The 19,375-nt window shown below is 46.9% G+C and overlaps 1 pseudogene; it reads left to right on the forward strand.

Moving 5' to 3' along the window:
* The first annotated feature begins 16,707 nt into the window (after window positions 1-16,707).
* On the forward strand, window positions 16,708-18,903 carry LOC138296927 (zinc finger protein 845-like; annotated as a pseudogene).
* Window positions 18,904-19,375: the final 472 nt, after the last annotated feature.

Raw genomic sequence — 19,375 nt, forward strand, 5'->3', positions numbered from 1 at the left:
GGTGGACCACCTTAACTGTTCAGAGTTTTCATCTTTCATTTGATTTGGCCATCTGAGAGGCGTGTTGTCAATTTGAACTAGGAAGTGAGAACCAAACTAGTATGGTCTCTGCTTCTTGTGGGACCAAACCACAATGAAGGCTTCCATCTCAAGGGCACCCTAACACTTCTGTCTGGGGAGTAACCTCCTTCTATTGAAAGCAAGAGATTGGTCATAGCCATCATCACTAACTTGGGCCAGGACTGCTCCTATCCCATGTTCAGAGGCATTCGTCTGCACAATGAACTGCTTAGAGTAATCTGGAGCTTTTAGAACAGGTGCTGACCACATTCCTTGTTTCAGGGTGTCAAATGCCTGTTGAGTTGACTGTCCAGTTTTCCTTTTTTGGGCATCTTTTTGGATGTGAGTTCTGTAAGGGGTGCCACAATGGTGCCATAGCCCTTCACAACTATTCAGTAATACATAGTCAAGCCAAGGAATGCCCTGACTTGGGTCCGGGTTGCTGTGAGATTCTCAGCCTAGAATTGTCTGGATCTTGGGTTGGAGTGGTTCAACTTGGCACCCACCTACCAGGTGTCAGTATACAAACTGACCATGCACTATCTGGCACTTTCTTGCCTTGATACTGAGGCCTGCACTTTTCAGAGTCTGGGTCACTCTCCTTTGCAGCCATGTGTGTTAAAGGCAGTTTCTGGTTTTTACTCTCTTAATATTCACAATTGCAAAATTAAGCTGTGTAGAATACGAGGATCATCTAATAAGAGACTTTTTTCACTTAATTATTTTATATCTATATAATTAATTAAGTATGTCAGGCAGTAATTGACACTCTTGCACAGTGGCTGTCTTAACAGGCCATTTAAACCATTTTTTTCAGCTCACTGAAGTAACTCATCTGCTCTCTTAACTGCATTTTTCAAAGAACAATTACTATATTATATATATATATACACACACACACACACACACACACAATAGAAAATCGTGTAACTAGAGATGGGGTGGTTTGTTCTAGTGCAGCGTTGCAGATGAATGAAGTTGAGATTACAGGAATACATCGATCTTCTTGATAAGTATTACAGCCGATGTGAGGGTGTGAAGTGGAACCAGAGAAGGGCAGTCGATGAAAAAAGGCTGCGGGTGAGATGGGGGTAGTAAGGTGGTGAGAGGAAAAAACGAGTAAGGAAGGAAGGGGAAGTAGAACAAATGTATGGAGGATAGGGGGACCGAGTGAAAGGTCAGAGCAATGTGCGAGTAAGGAAGGATGCGGAGCAGAGGGTGGCAGGATGAAACAGGGAGCACGAGACTGCGAGAGAAAGGGAGCAGCAGCACACTGAAGGACGTGTGTTAAGAACGGCTTCTAGGCGCTGCGGGAGTCTCTTCATCCAGTGCAGGGCGGCGCTCGCCCCTCGCAGCTTCAGCGCCGTCTCTTCAGGCCGGGGCGTGACTGGATGCTGACCAAGAGGGAGATGCTGCCGCTTCCATGATAACTGCGGATGTGATCGCAGTTTGACGCCGCTGGCTGCAGCCCCGGGAGGCGCCTCCAGACACCCCTCTGCGCAGACCGGAGGAGAGGAGGCCGCAGGCTGACCGGACATACGGCCCGCCGGGCCCATCCGTGGTGAGAGACCGGGGAGGCTTTCATCCTCCCTGCGCCGATGCAGCATCGTGCCCTGGGGCCCCAGGGAGGCGCCTGTTCACCTCCGGGGCCCGCGGCTTCGCCGTCTGCGAGGTTGGCAGGGGCAGGAGGCCGTGTCACTGAAGCCCCTGCCGGCGGCGCTCCCCGGTAGCTCTCCTCACACCAGCACCATGACCCCGCCGCCTGTGGACGGCTCCAACGGATCTTCGCGGCGCTGAGAACAGAAGCAGTGCGAGATAATTACGCTTCTAAGGAGAGCGCGGGGAACCCGGCTGCCAGCAGGCGCTACAGGTTCTGTCAGTGCTCTCTGTGCCCCAGTAGAGCGTTTCCCGCCCTCAGGACAGCGCAGGCTCTGATTGGCCCAGGCTTTCTGTACTTCTATTGGACGCAGCTCGGGCCCGCTTTGGATTGGGAGCTTGACTAAAAATGTCAACTTTTTCTCTGCTCCCATTGGAAGTAGCTCGGGCAGGCGTTGGAATGGAAAGTAGGCTCTGATTAGCTGTAGTTCTGGTATTGATTGGCTGTAGTTCTGGTATTGATTGGCTGTAGTTCTGTAGTTCTGGTATTGATTGGCTGTAGTTCTGGGCGATGGGCGTGTTACCGGAAGCAGGAAACTGTATATTGTGTAAGTCGCGTGGACGTTTTATGGTAAGAACCGTTCTGTGGTCACGACATTATATAGAAAACAGAAAAAATAAATACAACCGATTGAAACAATCTAATACATTACACAACCCGCGCGCTTGTGTGGGATTGAGCAGCACCCGCGGCTGACTGCTGTGTGGTGTCCCCGGGGAGAGCCCCCTCGGCGGCCTCTGTCCCGGGTCTGGCAGTCCCCCCGCTACCCCTGCTGGGGGCTCGCCCCCACCGCCCGCTAAGGGGACACCGCCTGCTGTGGCCGGGTCGGCGCCCTGGTCTGCTGCGGGTGAGTTGTCACTGCTCTACCGGCACTGACCGCTGCCTTCGGGGGGCGAGGGGTCTGTCAGAGGGGAATCTGTTAATGAAATAAGACCGATCAATTTGACACAATAATATAGGTTTAATCGATTTTCAGCTGGGAACAACAGGCAGCCTCACATAGAGGCCATGACTGAAGTTCAAAGTTCTGGTTCAAACACCAGTAGCATTTATACTGTAAAAACCACAAAAAACTGTGGTGAAGAGTTCAGCATTGACGTAAGCAACTACAAGCAGTAAGATAAGGTAATGAGGTGCCTCTGGAAAGAAGCACTAGCTCTTGTTGGCCTCATGGGTGGGTAAGTTACACTGACGTCATTCACCATATCTATCTTTCTGCACAACAAGAGATTATGGGGGTCATTATAACCGTGGCGGTCTTTTTACAAGACCGCTGAGGGACCGCCAGTAGTGGCGGTTTGTCGCTCGCCGTATTATGACTGTTGGCTGCTCTCCGTCCTTTTTCCGACAGAGAGCCGCCAACAGCCACACTGGCGGGCTGCGGGGAAGTGGAGGTTGCTCCACCGCCACGCCAACAGAACACCACCTAGCGAATCACGTCCTGTGATTCGGCGCAGCGGTGTTCTGTTGGCGGTGTGGTGTCGGCGGAGCAGCCCCCATGGCGCCCGTCCCCTCCCGGAGGATCGACAGACAAGGTAAGTCGATCGTTCGTTACGGGGGGGTTGGGGGGGGTTGTGTGGGTGCATGGGGGTGTGCGTCTGTGTATGTAGAGAGGGTGTGTGAGTGCGTGTATGTCTGTATGTATGGATGTGTGCGTGTATGTCTGTATATGGGTGTGCGTGTCTGACTGAGTGTGTGGATGTTGGCATGTATGTCGGTGTGTGTGTGTTGGTGGTGCCTGCGTGCGTGTCGTGTGTGTGAGTTATGTGATGTTGGGGGTCGGGGTGGGGTTGGGGGCCCTGCCACCTTTGGGGGGTGGCAGGGGTGGTGGGGGGTGTAGGGGAGGGAGTCGGGGTGGGGGGTTGTAATGACCCCCTATATGTTGCATGATGCTCACGGTAGCCCTGCCTTGCAAATACTTATCTGACCCTTACACAGTTCCCCTTACCACAATATGAATGACTTGTGGTATTTAGGACTCTTGTGCTAAGGCAGGATACACCATTTTGTTCCACCCTGTTCGTTCTAAGTGAAGATTTTGAAAACAATAGTTGGTGCAGCTTTAAAGAAAACTCTCATTCTAATGTGGCTTGGGCCTCTTGTGTGTTTCAGCACAGCTAACTTAACAATGCAGCATGTGTATACGTTTCCTAAGCAATAAGTGTTTGTCCTAAATATGACCTGCCTTTCTATTGAACCCACAGTCTGTCTTTTTTTAACATGTCATGTATTAAGCCTTTCACTACTTACATTGGTTTACAACTATCTAGCCTAAAATGTTTGTACTGGGATATGAGAACTTATGTTTGTTTGTATGTGATATATTCCTATTCTTCCTACATCAGTTCCCTCCATCCCCTCTCTCTCCCCACCTTCTCTTCTCTCCCCTCGCCTCTCCCCTCTCTCGCAGCTCCCCTCCTCCCCCTCGCCCCTTCTCCCTCTCTCCCCTTCGCCTCTTCCCTCTCTTTTTGGAGCATAAAGGCTCAGTTAGGATCAAATGTCCTTGCCTCCTGGTCTCCTCGCCTGCCATTTGTCTTAGGAATTTGGACATGAGTGATAGTCTGCTGTGCGGTGACCCTAGGCTAGCGTGTAGCCTCTTGTTGTCCAATTGCTGCTCCCTTCGCTCTCTGTGCCTAGCCTCACTTCGCTTCCTCTGAGCATGGGTAATTCTCCTGTCCCCCCGAAGTCTCCTAACTATGTCCTGCGTTTGGATCAGTCTTAACTTTGTCCTAGACCTTCTTGTGCTTTTCCCTTTGGGTGTCTCTTGTTCTGTCACTCTTGTGACCCCTACAGCTCTGCCTTTGCTTTCTGACCCCGGGGAGCCAGAGCTTCCTTTGTCACCCGAGGTAGCAGGATCGCTATCTAGAACAGCGAAGAACCGCCCAGATAGCCATCCTGCCTCGTCTGATCCTGGAGGGACTGATGTCTGGCTTCGCTGTGGTGCACTGCTAGTTGGTTGCCCCTATGTCTGTGGCAACTCCATATGTGCAGGATTCCCTTTTTGTGGTTGGTTCCTCTGCTTCTACTATGGGGGGGATTACAGTACCCCAAAGGTAGTGTTGCAGGGGTATCCTCACACATGTCAGTGTATGGAGGGGGAGGTGCTGAAGCCTCAACAATGGGTTGGCCTGTGGGATCCTTTATTGCCCTTTCGTCAAACAGAGTCCAAAGGTGAAGGGTTGCCCCCCTCCTTTCCCTCCTATGTCCTTTGTGTTTGGTAATTATATGTGTTTTGGTATGCTCAATTTTTATGGGGGTGACTTTTATTTTGGGCCACTCCTTAGACCACGGGTACTTGTGTGCTTTTCATACGACATTGATGTACATAATTACCGTAACTCAAGGGCAAAATTGTTGTACAGCCCCTCCTCGGCTCTTCTAGAGTTGGGCCTTCTCTCCTAGGTACACTGGCCCTGGTCTGACTTGAAAATAGCTTACTCTGTTTTTTTCCACCTCTCCCAACACTCCTTTCGGATACAAGGGTGTTAAGAAACCCTCCTGCACCAAGCTCATTGTTAACAAAAGAATATGAGGTTGAGGCTCACGTACCTCCATGCCGCTCTGATAGGATCTGAATTTACTCGCACAAAACCACACAAATTCAGTAGTTATGGTTAGTTCAAGTAATCATAGCTCATGCTCTAAGGTAACTATAACTCGCGGCCTCGCCTTCCACTGCTGATTACCCCACATATTACATCACTCATGATATCTTTGATAACATCATTGATAATACCAATGTAACATTTTCAGTAAAATAATTTAGCAGAAAACTGTGCATGGCGGATCGTTTCTCTGTCACTCTAGTGAATGGCACTATATGTGCTGCAGTCCAGGCCTGAGGCCACGTTTCGTTGTCACTCTAGTGGATGGCACTATAAATGCTGCAGTCCAGGCCTGAAGCCACATTTCATTGTCACTCTAGTGGATGGCACTATAAATGCTGCAGTCCCGGCCAGAAGCCACGTTTCGTTGTCACTTTATTGGATGACACTATAAATGCTGCTATCCAAGCCAGCAGATGTGGCGTTGTCCACCAGCCTTTTGACTTCAACAATTCTTGTTTTGTGCATCCATGGTTCTTGCAAAATGTTGTTGGGGAAGCTGCTGGGCTCTCATCAATCTTAAAAAAATATTGAGTAAAGGTAAAAAATACTAAAATGTGAATGACTCAACAGACTTATGGATGAAGTTTGACTGAAAGCCACTAGAAGTAACTATGTTTTACACATACATTTGGTATAATCAAAAGGTAAGACTAAAACCCAACCTAAAAAGCCAATTGATCTGATGTTGGCTGCCAGCCTCTTGCATTTGCTAACTTTTTTTTGCAATGTTTTTTGTAAATCTTTATTACTAATAGAGAAGATTGAAAAGATAGATAAATAGAGAGGCTTGCAAAAGACAGACTGTAAAGAAATGGCTCCCTGTTGCAGTTACCCCCCCACTTTTTGCCTGATACTGATGCTGACTTGACTAAGAAGTGTGCTGGGACCCTGCTAACCAGGCCCCAGCACCAGTGTTCCTTCACCTAAAATGTACCATTGTATCCACAATTGGCACACCCTGGCGTTCAGGTAAGTCCCTTGTAAACTGGTACTTCTAGTACCAAGGGCCCTGATGCCAAGGAAAGGTCTCTAAGGGCTGCAGCATGTCTTATGCCACCCTAGAGACCCCTCACTCAGCACAGACACACTGCTTACAAGCCTGTGTGTGCTAGTGAGAACAAAATGAGTAAGTCGACATGGCACTCCCCTCAGGGTGCCATGCCAGCCTCTCACTGCCTATGCAGTATAGGTAAGACACCCCTCTAGCAGGCCTTACAGCCCTAAGGCAGGGTGCACTATACCATAGGTGAGGGTACCAGTGCATGAGCACTGTGCCCCTACAGTGTCTAAACAAAACCTTAGACATTGTAAGTGCAGGGTAGCCATAAGAGTATATGGTCTGGGAGTCTGTTTTACACGAACTCCACAGCACCATAATGGCTACACTGAAAACTGGGAAGTTTGGTATCAAACTTCTCAGCACAATAAATGCACACTGATGCCAGTGTACATTTTATTGTAAAATACACCACAGAGGGCACCTTAGAGGTGCCCCCTAAAACTTAACCGACTATCTGTGTAGGCTGACTAGTTCCAGCAGCCTGCCACACTAGAGACATGTTGCTGGCCCCATGGGGAGAGTGCCTTTGTCACTCTGAGGCCAGTAACAAAGCCTGCACTGGGTGGAGATGCTAACACCTCCCCCAGGCAGGAGCTGTGACACCTGGCGGTGAGCCTCAAAGGCTCACCCCTTTGTCACAGCCCAGCAGGGCACTCCAGCTTAGTGGAGTTGCCCGCCCCCTCCGGCCACGGCCCCCACTTTTGGCGGCAAGGCTGGAGGGAACAAAGAAAGCAACAAGGAGGAGTCACTGGCCAGTCAGGACAGCCCCCAAGGTGTCCTGAGCTGAGGTGACTCTGACTTTTAGAAATCCTCCATCTTGCAGATGGAGGATTCCCCCAATAGGGTTAGGATTGTGACCCCCTCCCCTTGGGAGGAGGCACAAAGAGGGGGTACCCACCCTCAGGGCTAGTAGCCATTGGCTACTAACCCCCCAGACCTAAACACGCCCTTAAATTTAGTATTTAAGGGCTACCCTGAACCCTAGAAAATTAGATTCCTGCAACTACAAGAAGAAGGACTGCCTAGCTGAAAACCCCTGCAGAGGAAGACCAGAAGACGACAACTGCCTTGGCTCCAGAAACTCACCGGCCTGTCTCCTGCCTTCCAAAGATCCTGCTCCAGCGACGCCTTCCGAAGGGACCAGCGACCTCGACATCCTCTGAGGACTGCCCCTGCTTCGAAAAGACAAGAAACTCCCGAGGACAGCGGACCTGCTCCAAGAAAAGCTGCAACTTTGTTTCCAGCAGCTTTAAAGATCCCTGCAAGCTCCCCGCAAGAAGCGTGAGACTTGCAACACTGCACCCGGCGACCCCGACTCGGCTGGTGGCGATCCAACACCTCAGGAGGGACCCCAGGACTACTCTGATACTGTGAGTACCAAAACCTGTCCCCCCTGAGCCCCCACAGCGCCGCCTGCAGAGGGAATCCCGAGGCTTCCCCTGACCGCGACTCTTTGAACCTAAAGTCCCGACACCTGGGAGAGACCCTGCACCCGCAGCCCCCAGGACCTGAAGGACCGGACTTTCACTGGAGAAGTGACCCCCAGGAGTCCCTCTCCCTTGCCCAAGTGGAGGTTTCCCCGAGGAACCCCCCCCTTGCCTGCCTGCAGCGCTGAAGAGATCCCGAGATCTCTCATAGACTAACATTGCGAACCCGACGCTTGTTTCTACACTGCACCCGGCCGCCCCCGCGCCGCCGAGGGTGAAATTTCTGTGTGGACTGGTGTCCCCCCCGGTGCCCTACAAAACCCCCCTGGTCTGCCCTCCGAAGACGCGGGTACTTACCTGCAAGCAGACCGGAACCGGGGCACCCCCTTCTCTCCATTCTAGCCTATGTGTTTTGGGCACCACTTTGAACTCTGCACCTGACCGGCCCTGAGCTGCTGGTGTGGTGACTTTGGGGTTGCTCTGAACCCCCAACGGTGGGCTACCTTGGACCAAGAACTGAACCCTGTAAGTGCCTTACTTACCTGGTTAACCTAACAAATACTTACCTCCCCTAGGAACTGTGAAAATTGCAGTGTCCACTTTTAAAACAGCTATTTGTCAATAACTTGAAAAGTATACATGCAATTTTTATGATTTAAAGTTCCTAAAGTACTTACCTGCAATACCTTTCGAATGAGATATTACATGTAGAATTTGAACCTGTGGTTCTTAAAATAAACTAAGAAAAGATATTTTTCTATACAAAAACCTATTGGCTGGATTTGTCTCTGAGTGTGTGTACCTCATTTATTGTCTATGTGTATGTACAACAAATGCTTAACACTACTCCTTGGATAAGCCTACTGCTCGACCACACTACCACAAAATAGAGCATTAGTATTATCTATTTTTACCACTATTTTACCTCTAAGGGGAACCCTTGGACTCTGTGCATGCTATTCCTTACTTTGAAATAGCACATACAGAGCCAACTTCCTACACAGACGGACAGGCTTGGATAGATAGATTGATAGAGATAACCCTGCTGATAGAGATAGTGACACTTGAAAAGATAGATACATTGATAAAGAGAATGGTAGATTTCCAAAGATAGAATGATAGAGTTGCAAAGAAAGAAGTTGCATAGATAGAGGGACAGATGGGAAGATAGAGCGACAGTGGATAGGTTGATATACAGTAGATATATACATAGACAAACAGGTAGATGGATAGATCGACACAAGCATAGAGGTAGATAGGATTGCAAAGCTAGACGGCACAGCAGAGATTCAATTAGTAATGTAATAGTTAAATATCTATATAAGCATGACAAGAACACTGAAAGCAAACTAGAAAGACATACAAGCAGGTCATACAGAGGAGGTTGTTTTACAAGCACATCTTTATCCTGCAATTAAACTACATACAGGATTGCAGGTATAATGTAAAGCTTTCATGAAGGAAACGTTCAATTTTATTAAGGACACAGAGGCGAGGATCATGCAGTCCTTTCTTCACTTTATTACAAACAGCAAGTTCAAAATTCAAAACATAGCAAAGAACATTAACACTTCAAATCCCATGATGCCAACATATAACCATGGCAACCCATAAACCAATCCACTGTCCATAATAGAGTGCATATAAGTAGCTGACGGGCACAGTCCTTCCACTTCTTCACTAAAGAAAGTTAAGGAACTCGCGATCTCAGTCACCTTTGGAATCACCTCCTACAAAATAAAGAAGTGATCAGAAACAGCGAAACAGAGTCATGCAAGAAAAAACAATCCCACGAGAATACATTACCAGTTTGTAAACAAAGGAAATCAGTGGGATAACCATCAAGATCAGAACAAAGTCAGTCACTAACAACACTACATTATAATCAAACAAAGCCTCAAACAGAGAGGAAAATGCAACTGACCTGTAAAAGGAGGAATCCACCCAGAAAACACTAAGTAAAATAAATCATCATCGGGTGGGTAATACTGTCACAGTATGAGGGAGGGATAATCCTCTCCTCCGTGTCCTTAATGGAATTGAAAGTTTCCTTCACGAAAGCTAGGAAATTTTACATTCTATATCCGGACCAGAGGTGAGGATTATGCAAGTTCAAAGCTTACTCACCACCAATGATGTCGCTTCATGAATAGGTTTGAAATAAAACCTCTTGAAAACTGACTCAGAGGACCAATCTGCTGTATTCATAATGTCCTTTAATCTACCACCTACCTGAACAGCTTTGGAAGCCATTGCTCCTCTAGTGGAATGAGCACCAAAAACGTCTAACATCAATTCCAGCTTCAGACTTGAGCCATCGTACCCACCTGGGTATAGTAGGGGAAGCCACTGCCTTAAACGGTTTCTTGATAGTAATCAAGAGTTGTCTCTCCCCCGGAGGCCTATCTTCCTCCGTGACGGCCTCATACGTCTTAAGACATCTGACTACACACAGATTGGAATGAGACTCAAAACTGGAGAGAAACCAACCCGGTACTCGTTTTAGTCCTTCTCCAAATGGTAAAAGTAGCCCCTTTGGGGGTGAAAACCTGAGCTGAAACATCCAAAGCATGCACGTCTGAAACTCATTACAGGAAATGAGGCATAGGAGCATCGCCAACTTAGCGGAAATCTGTTTCCTGGACAAAAACGTATTCTCCGGCCAGGAAGAAATAAAGTTAAGAACTTTATTAACATCCCATAACCCAGAGTATCTAGGTTCAGGAGGTCGAGACAAATGTACACCTTTGAGCAGTTTACTTACCCAAGGGTGTTCCCCGACCGGTAGATTATTGATCGTATTGTGCCCTGCCGAAATAGCAGAACAAAAAGAATTGATGGTACAATATGCCAAACCCGAAGTAAAAAGCTCTGCCAGAAAATTGACTACAAACGCAACTGGGGCCCCCACAGGATCCACTTCCCTCTCCAGACACCAACGACCCCATCTGTTCCAGGCCGATCTATATCACTTGATCGTACCTGGAGCCCACGACTGTCTGATAAGAGCCGTAGCGTCTCGTGAAAGGCAGGCGTCCTCCCAACGTCCCCTGAAATCCTCCAAGCCATGAGGTTGAGGTGTCCCTGAACCACCAATGGATGGGGGCGACCCAACGGATCCCTAAGGATTCCCAAGGAAAACGGAAGCTTAAGAGGAGCCATCCAAGACAACTCCAGAAGAGTGGGGAACCAAGCTTGTGCTCTCCATATCAGAGTGATCAGAATCAAGGACGCCCGTTGACGCTGGACCTGCGCCACCACTCTGGGAATCAGTAGAAACGGAGGGAAAGCATAACTTTGGTTCTTCGACCAATCCTGCAGAAAAGCATCCACAGTGGCAGCTCCCGGATCGGGCCTCCAAATGAAGTAAGTTAGGAGTTGAGCATTCAACCGAGAGGCAAATAGATCCACTCCACATGGACACCAATGATCCATCAGAGACCGAAAGATTGCCAGATACAGTCGCCAGTCGCTGGTATCCCTGAGATAGCGGGAATTCCAGTCTGCCACCTTGTTCTGTATTCCCGGAAGATATTCTGCTGTTACAGAGATCTGTCTCTGGAGGCAATAATGCCAAAAATCCTTCACCAGATCCACCAGGACACTGGATCGAGTTCACCCCAGTCTGTTTATGTACTGGACGGCCGAAATGTTGTCCAGACGAAGAAGGACACAACAAGATACTTTGTCGTGAGTCAGGGACTGAATCGCGAATGAACCCGCTAAGAGCTCGAGGCAATTGATATGAAGATTCAACTCCTCCGAAGTCCACAGATCCACCATGGAAATCTGACCACACCTGGCTCCCCAACCCAGTCTGCTGGCATCCAACTCTATCACTAGGTCGGAGTGAGCCAAAGATGGCTTTCCCATTCCATGCGTTCATATAGCTCAACCACCACTGCATCTCCGATCGAGCTTCCGAAAAAAGCTCCACCAGTGCAGAATACGTATGTCCCTTCCTGAGATGCCTTCAAACATTGCAGTGCCCTGTCATGCAAGGGACCCGTAAAGATCGTCTGGATAGAGGAAAACAGAAGACCCGCTATCCTGGCAATCTGGCAGAGGGAGGTCCTGTCTCTGCAGAGCATTTTGGAAATCTCCTTCTTGATCTTGGAGATCTTGTGCTCTGGGAGTTTCAGAGTTGCCAACGTAGTGTCCACTACAAACCCAAGGAAGGTTGTGGACTGCGACGGGAGAAGAGCAGGCTTCTCCGCGTTGATCACAAAAACCAGATCCTGAAACAGAGCAATAGTCATGTTCGGGTAACGCAACAGTTGCGACCGGGACTGATCCATCAAAAGGATGTCATCTAGATAAATAATTAACCTGACACCCTGAGTCCTCAGAAACTCCCCCATCAGTTTCAGCAACTTCGTGAAGCACCATGGTGCTGATGTAAGGCCGAAAGGAAGACACCTGAATTCGTAGATCTGGTTCCGCCACTGAAACTGCAGAAAACGTCGGTGAGGAGGGAAAATTGAGACCGTAAGGTAAGCGTCCTTGAGGTCCAAGCGGACCATCCAGTCCCCTTGGCACAGAAGATCCCTGAGAAGATGGATACCTTCCATCTTGAAATGGCGATAAACCACCCATTCATTGAAAGCCTTGAGGTTTATCACCGGATGGAAACCTTTGTCCTTCTTTTCGACCAAGAAAATGTTGCTTAAGAATCCCCTCGGATGAAGAGGCGCTGTAACAATGGCCCCTTTGCGAAGAAGAAGTTGCACCTCTGCGTTTGTTAATTGAGAATCGTGAACATTGAACTGAATGGGAGGAGGACAAACCAGCTGAACTGGGGTCCCATAGAATTCTATGTGGAAACCCGACACTGTCTCCAAGACCCAAGGGTCGGAAATGATCTAGACCCAATTCTCTAGGAAGAGAGCGATTCTGCCTCCTAGCTCTTGAGGGGAAAAAAGGGGAATGCTCACCACCACTTCTTCCCGGAGCATTGGAACCTCCTCTGGTGAAACGTGAGGAACGTCTTCTACCGGAATCTCTGTTGGGGAAGAACTTCCCCTGTCTTCCGTCATTTCAACCGTTGTTGCAGCATCCCTGAGTTCTGGCGGGGCCTGCTTTCAGGGAGCTGCCGGAGGAGCGACCCCTTCCACATCCGGCCCCAGAGAAATCCTTCCCCGGAAAGATCTTGCGCATAGAGGACTGCGCCTTGTCCAAAGCGGAGAAGGTAGAAACAAATCTCCCCAACTCCTTCACGAAGGGGTCCCTGAAGAGATTGCCCTGGGCGACCGCGCCTGCCTCTGATGTCGCCAATTCCCCCAATTTGGGTTCAATGTTGATCAGGAGGGACCAACGCCTCTCCGTAGATATGGCACAATTGGCATTGCCCAACAGACAAACCGCTCTTTGTGCCCATCCAGCGACCAAATCCATCTGCACAGGTTCTCCTGAGACCTTGGCCGATTCAGCCAACTCAGTAATCTTAGTCAAGGGTCCCAGGACATCCAAGGGTTTATCCTGACAAGCCCGCCAGGAACGATCGATCCCCTTCTTGGGATCACGCATATATTTTGAGAAAAAATGACATAATGTCGGGTCCAAAGAAGGTGTAGCCATCACCTTGTCCTCAAACGCCGGCCTGTGACATTCCGCCTAAAGGCGGACCCAAACCTCATCTTCCAAAGGGTGGCGGAAGTCCTCCCAACCTTCTTCCTCTACACTCGAGGTATTCGTGGATGGGCGCCAAGGTCTACCCATAACGAGTCCCTTATCTGATCAGCCCTCATCATCGGAGTCATCCCCCCCCAGAACCGGGCAATCCCATCAAGGGATCCAGTGCAAGGGCAGCAATGCTGTCATGCTCTCCGGTTACAACATCTTCCCGGCAGGGTACAGGCCCAATCGTCCGTGCACTCTTGCAAAAGGCCTCTCTCAATCTGACGAAACCTTCCAGGTGCCCGCGTCACGCTTCCTAGAGGAAGAAGATGCCTTAGAGGTGCCAGCCCGTGGATCTGGGTCCCCAAATAAGCCAAAAGAATTGGACACCTGGTCCATTAACCTATCCACCCTATCCACCCGTGGAGAAGTGTGGCACAATGGTTAGAGCGGCAGACCCAGAAGTAGAAATCTGGCTCAAGACCAGGGTTCAAGTCCTGCTTCGGCAGGTCTTGGGCTCAATTCCCTTGGACCAGATAATTCTTGCCTTGGTGTCTAATCTAATTAATGGGTCCCACTCTGCAACTCTGGGCAATAGCTTGCTTAATCTCCACAACGGCCCCAACAGCGCTTGGATGCCTGGCTTCATCCTGGGGGTGCCCAGGAGTGGGCACCTCACCGGGAAAAGCCAGGAGGGGTTCCATATTGGTATGAGTACAGCGCCTTGAGACCCTAACGGGTGAGTAGTGCGCTATACAAGTGCAAAGTTTACAGTTTATCTTGCAGGGGTGCTAAGGCTTTCACCACCACCTGCGAAAGGAGTCTGTCAATGCCCTCAGGAAGGTGGCGTTGGGGATGCCAGACTTCCTCCGTCCCCAAAGAGGGAGCGTAGACATGGTCCACAAAAGAATCCATAGCAGGTGTGGTCGAAGACATCACCAAAATAAATATATATATATATATATATATATATATATATATATATATATATATATATATATATATATATATATATATATAAGGAAAAATCCCACCAGTATAATGTAGGGTGGAGCAGGACCCCCGGGCCAGACCAGAAAAAATGTCAAGCATACTCCCAAAGGGGTGTCAATAATACGGGGTGAGAGCACAAATAAACACCCAACCTAAGATAATAGGGCAGCCCCCTCACCGTGCTTTGAAAATGTAAAAGCGATATGCCCAAGAACAAACCCTGAAGGTTCCGCTAAGGGAAAATGACAAGCAGACTGAACCTGCAAGTACTGCAGCGTGGTGTTTGCAAGGGTTGGGGCCCAAAGAAATGAGGAATCCCTGAGGGCTGGATCCTGAAAAGCCCTGACGCGATAAAAAAACACAGTGCGCGAAGCGCTGAGCCGAATGATCGCGGAGAGACGCTTAAGAGCACCCCCGGTGATGATTAGGTGTCACCGCACCACGTGCTTGGGCCGCAGCCTACTGCGCAACAAAAGGAGGAATGTCAGGTATGCGAGGAATGCCACTCACGTACCAACAGTCAGAAAAACAAATACAAGTTAATATTCAGGCAACAAAGGCAAGGGCTCGCGCCTCAAAGGCAATCCCTGAACCCCCGTACAGAAAACGAGAAGGAGCGAGGACTGAAATGACGGGCAGCAGTGAAGAAAGAGGAAGAACTGTGCCCGTCAGCTACTTATATGCACTCTATTATGGACAGTGGATTGGTTTATGGGTTGCCATGGTTATATGTTGGCATCATGGGATTTGAAGTTTTAATGTTCTTTGCTATGTTTTGAACTTTGAACTTGCTGTTTGTAATAAAGTGAAGAAAGGACTGCATAATCCTCGCCTCCGGTTGTGATATAGAATTGAATTTCATCGCATGCATTCTAAAAAGTGAATTACTTTATATAGAATAGATTCAAATGGACCCCATCTGGTATACTCTGATATAGCAGCAATCAGATAAACAAAGGCCACTTTAGAAGGAATTTACATCATCACTAGCAGGAGGCAAGAACTGATAACGCTGGAATGTGTCCTGTGCTGTGAAGAGCTGCAGTAAGTATCCTGCTATTACATGAGGCTCTAAACACAAAGGCAATGCTAACATAATTATTAAATACAAACAAAAACACTAGCACTGAAGGGAACTACCTCCTTGTGAAAGAGTAAAATGCAGTCACTCAGAGTGTAGTTAGCCAATGGCTGAAGTCGGCAGACCCACTGCGCCATGCTGTATTCTGTAGTTGGTGGAAGGAAAATGTGAATGGCACAAAAACCGACCAATGGATGGAGAGCTGAAAGCCCCTTTTAAATATATATATTATACATGTATTGTTTTGTAAAAAATCTTGGTTAACACCAGACCAAAAACTGAAAATGACGCATGTGTCATTTTGTAGGTGTGCACATTTGTGGAGAAACATCTGCATGACTGCAGAATGATTCAACATTTGTCACATCATTGCACCTTTTTCTTTTTTTTTCTGATCTTGTGCAGCACTGAGAAAGCCTATACATCTAAAAGATTATAATTATTGACTTTGACAATGTGTGTTTAAAATAGTTGTAAACCTCGTGTTCTTTGTGTAGCTCTGGTCATACCCTTGGATCTCTGGAGTTATACTATGTGGAAGATGCTCAGATTAGCTGTTTGGGTCCTAACCCAGACTTTGATAGTATGAAGCAGAGCAGTTGCTTATGTTTCCCGCCGTTATTGTGATGCTCTGTGTTGCATGGTCCATTCACTGGAAAAAGCTCCATCTTCTATAATTTGTTAGACTGTGTGATAATAGGAACTATTCCCTGGATAAGAAGGGAGGCATCTTGTTGGATGCGGATTTAACATTGTAGTGTGTTGTGGAGAGAGGGTCTCACTCACTGAACAAGAAACCTTCTCTGGTGTCTTCTTTACTCTTTGAGTCTACACTCCTCAGTACGAGGTGATCAATGAAGGATCATATGCCCAATGAGGTCTGTACTTGGCTCTTAGACACCAGCTGATATACATAGAAGACGTTACACACTGACATACTGAAGCAAGTCTGATGAGGTGCTCATTACGAAGGAAAAGCTAACCTGGTATATTGATGTACTGACTGTGGAAAAGTGTTCATTGCAATGAAAGACCTAATGCAGCATCAGAGTGTCCACATAGAGGAGAGACCACATACATGTACAGAATGTAATAAAGTGTTCGGATGGAAGAAAAATCTAAAGCAGCATCAGTAAATTCACACGGGGGAGAAACCATATCAATGCACAGAATGTGAAAAGGCATTTATTACCAATCGACAGCTAATGCAGCATCAAAATGTCCACGCTGGGCACTGGGAGAAACCTTATAAATGTACAGAATGCAACAAGGCCTTTTTCACCAACAGACAACTAATGCAACATCAGTAAGTCCACACTGAGGAGAAATCATATAAATGCAATGAATGTGACGAAGCATTTAAAACAAATAGACAGCTAAAACGACATCAGAAAATCCACACTGGTGAGAAACCTTATAAATGTACAGAATGTAATAAAGTGTTCGGATGGAAGAAGAATCTAAAGCAGCATCAAAAGATCCACACTGGGGAGAAACCATATAAATGTACAATGTGTGACAAAGCATTTATAACAAATGAAGAACTGAAGCAACATCAGAAAGTCCATACTGAGGGGAAACCACATAAATGCACAGAATATAATAAAGTGTTCCGAAGGAAGACGAATTTAAGGCAGCATCATAAAATCCACGCTGGTGAGAAACCGTATAAATGTACAGAGTGCAACAAGGCCTTTTTCACTAACAGACAACTAATGCAACATCAGAAAGTCTACACTGAGGAGAAATCATATAAATGCAATGAATGTGACAAAGCATTTAAAGCAAATAGAGAGCTAAAATGACATCAGAAAATCCACACTGGGGAGAAACCATATCCATGTACAGTGTGTGACAAAGCATTTATAACAAATGGAGAGCTGAAGCAACATAAGAAAGTCCACACTGGGGAGAAACCATACCAGTGTTTAGAATGTAATGAAGTGTTCACATGGAGGCAGAATCTAAAGCTACATAGCAAAGTCCACACTGGGGAGAAGCTGTATGAAGGTACAGAATGTAATATAGTGTTCCAAAGCAACACAAACGTAAAGCACCATCAACAACTCAACAGTCGGGAGAAACTGCATATATGTACAGAGTGCGACACGGTATTTATTGAAAAACAAAAATTAATACACCACCTGAAAGTTCATTCACAAGAGAATCCATATAAATGTACTGAATGTGACAAGGCATTTATTACAAATGGAGATTTGAAGCGACATCAAAAAGTCCACAGTGGAGAGAGACCATTCAACTGCAATGAATGCGAGAAGGCATTTATTACAAAGTCACATCTAATGAAACATCAAAAAGTCCACACAGGAGAGAAACCATATCAATGTGCTGAATGTGACAAAGCATTTAAAACAAATGGAGAGCTGAAGGAACATCAAAAAGTCCACACTGGAGAGAAACCATTCAACTGCACTGATTGCAAGAAGACATTTATTAGAAACTCACATCTAACACAACATCAGAAAGTCCACACAGGAGAGAAACCCTATGAATGTACAGAATGTGAGAAGGCATTTATTCGAAAGACACATCTAATGCGACATCAGAAAGTCCACACCGGGGAGAAACCATATGAATGCACTGAATGCGATAAGGCATTTATTACCCAGGACTACCTATCGCAGCATCAGAGAATCCACACTGGGGAGAAACCGTATAAATGCACTGAATGTGAAAAGGGATTTATTACAAAGCAAAAATTAATGCACCACCTGAAAGTTCACACAGGAGAGAAACCGTATGAATGTACTGAATGTGACAAGGCATTTATTACAAGGCAAAGCTTAATAGTACATCAAAGAGTCCACACAGGGGAGAAACCGTATGAATGCACAGAATGCCACAACGCATTTATTACAAGGCAAAGGTTAATAGTACATCATATAGTCCACACTGGGGAAAAACCATATGAATGTACTGAATGTGACAAAACATTTATTGCAAAGCAAAATTTAACACACCATCTGAAAGTTCACAGTGAGTAGACACCATTCAACTGCACCACATATGTGAGAGAGTTATTAGAAAAGCTCAGTTAATGTAACATCAGTGTCCACACCGGGGAGAAACCCTGTGAGTGTACAGAATGTGACAAGGGATCTATTACAAGGCAAAAGTTAGTACTACATCAGAAAGTGTACACTGGGGAGAAACCGTATAAATGCACAGAATGTGACAAAGCAGTTATTGAAAAGGAAAAATTAATACACAACCTGAAAGTTCACAATGGGGATAAACCATATCAGTGTACAGAATGTAATAAAGTGTTCCGAAGGAAGTCCAACCTAAATCAGCATCAACAAATCCACCCTGGGGAGAAGCCAAACAAATGTTCTGAATGTGACAGTTCATTTATTGGCAGGGCCCAGCTGATACAATAACAGTAAGTCAACACAGAGAAGAAAGTCATGATGGTGGAGAATGCATATCTCTTCACTCAATGCGGCAAGGCATCCTTTACAAATGCAAAGCTAATGCAACATCAGAAAGTCATTTCTACTGAGACACCTGTCCTCCACACAGGAGCAACACCATAGCAGGCCTCGAAAAATCTACTGGCCTACTCGCTGTGGCGAGTCAGATTTTATCAGGTTGAGCTATTTTAAGGACCTAATGGTCCGTTGTAGCGAGTGAACTTAAGCTGGAAAGGAACAGGTGTTCTGTTCATTCAGAAAGTGAATGAGCTATAAAGATGCTTTTAAATATTGTTTTTATCTTGACACATTTGATGTCAGCACAGAGTTCCAAGGCCAATTTATTTTCAATTGCTACCTGTTTTGTAAAATGGTGTTTACTTTTCTTTCTCTTATTACAGTTAGACTTTTTTTGTCAAGTGAGCTGTTGAACATTCAT

This window comes from Pleurodeles waltl, chromosome 5 (genome assembly GCF_031143425.1).
Source record: "Pleurodeles waltl isolate 20211129_DDA chromosome 5, aPleWal1.hap1.20221129, whole genome shotgun sequence".
Taxonomy (NCBI): Eukaryota; Metazoa; Chordata; class Amphibia; order Caudata; family Salamandridae; genus Pleurodeles; species Pleurodeles waltl.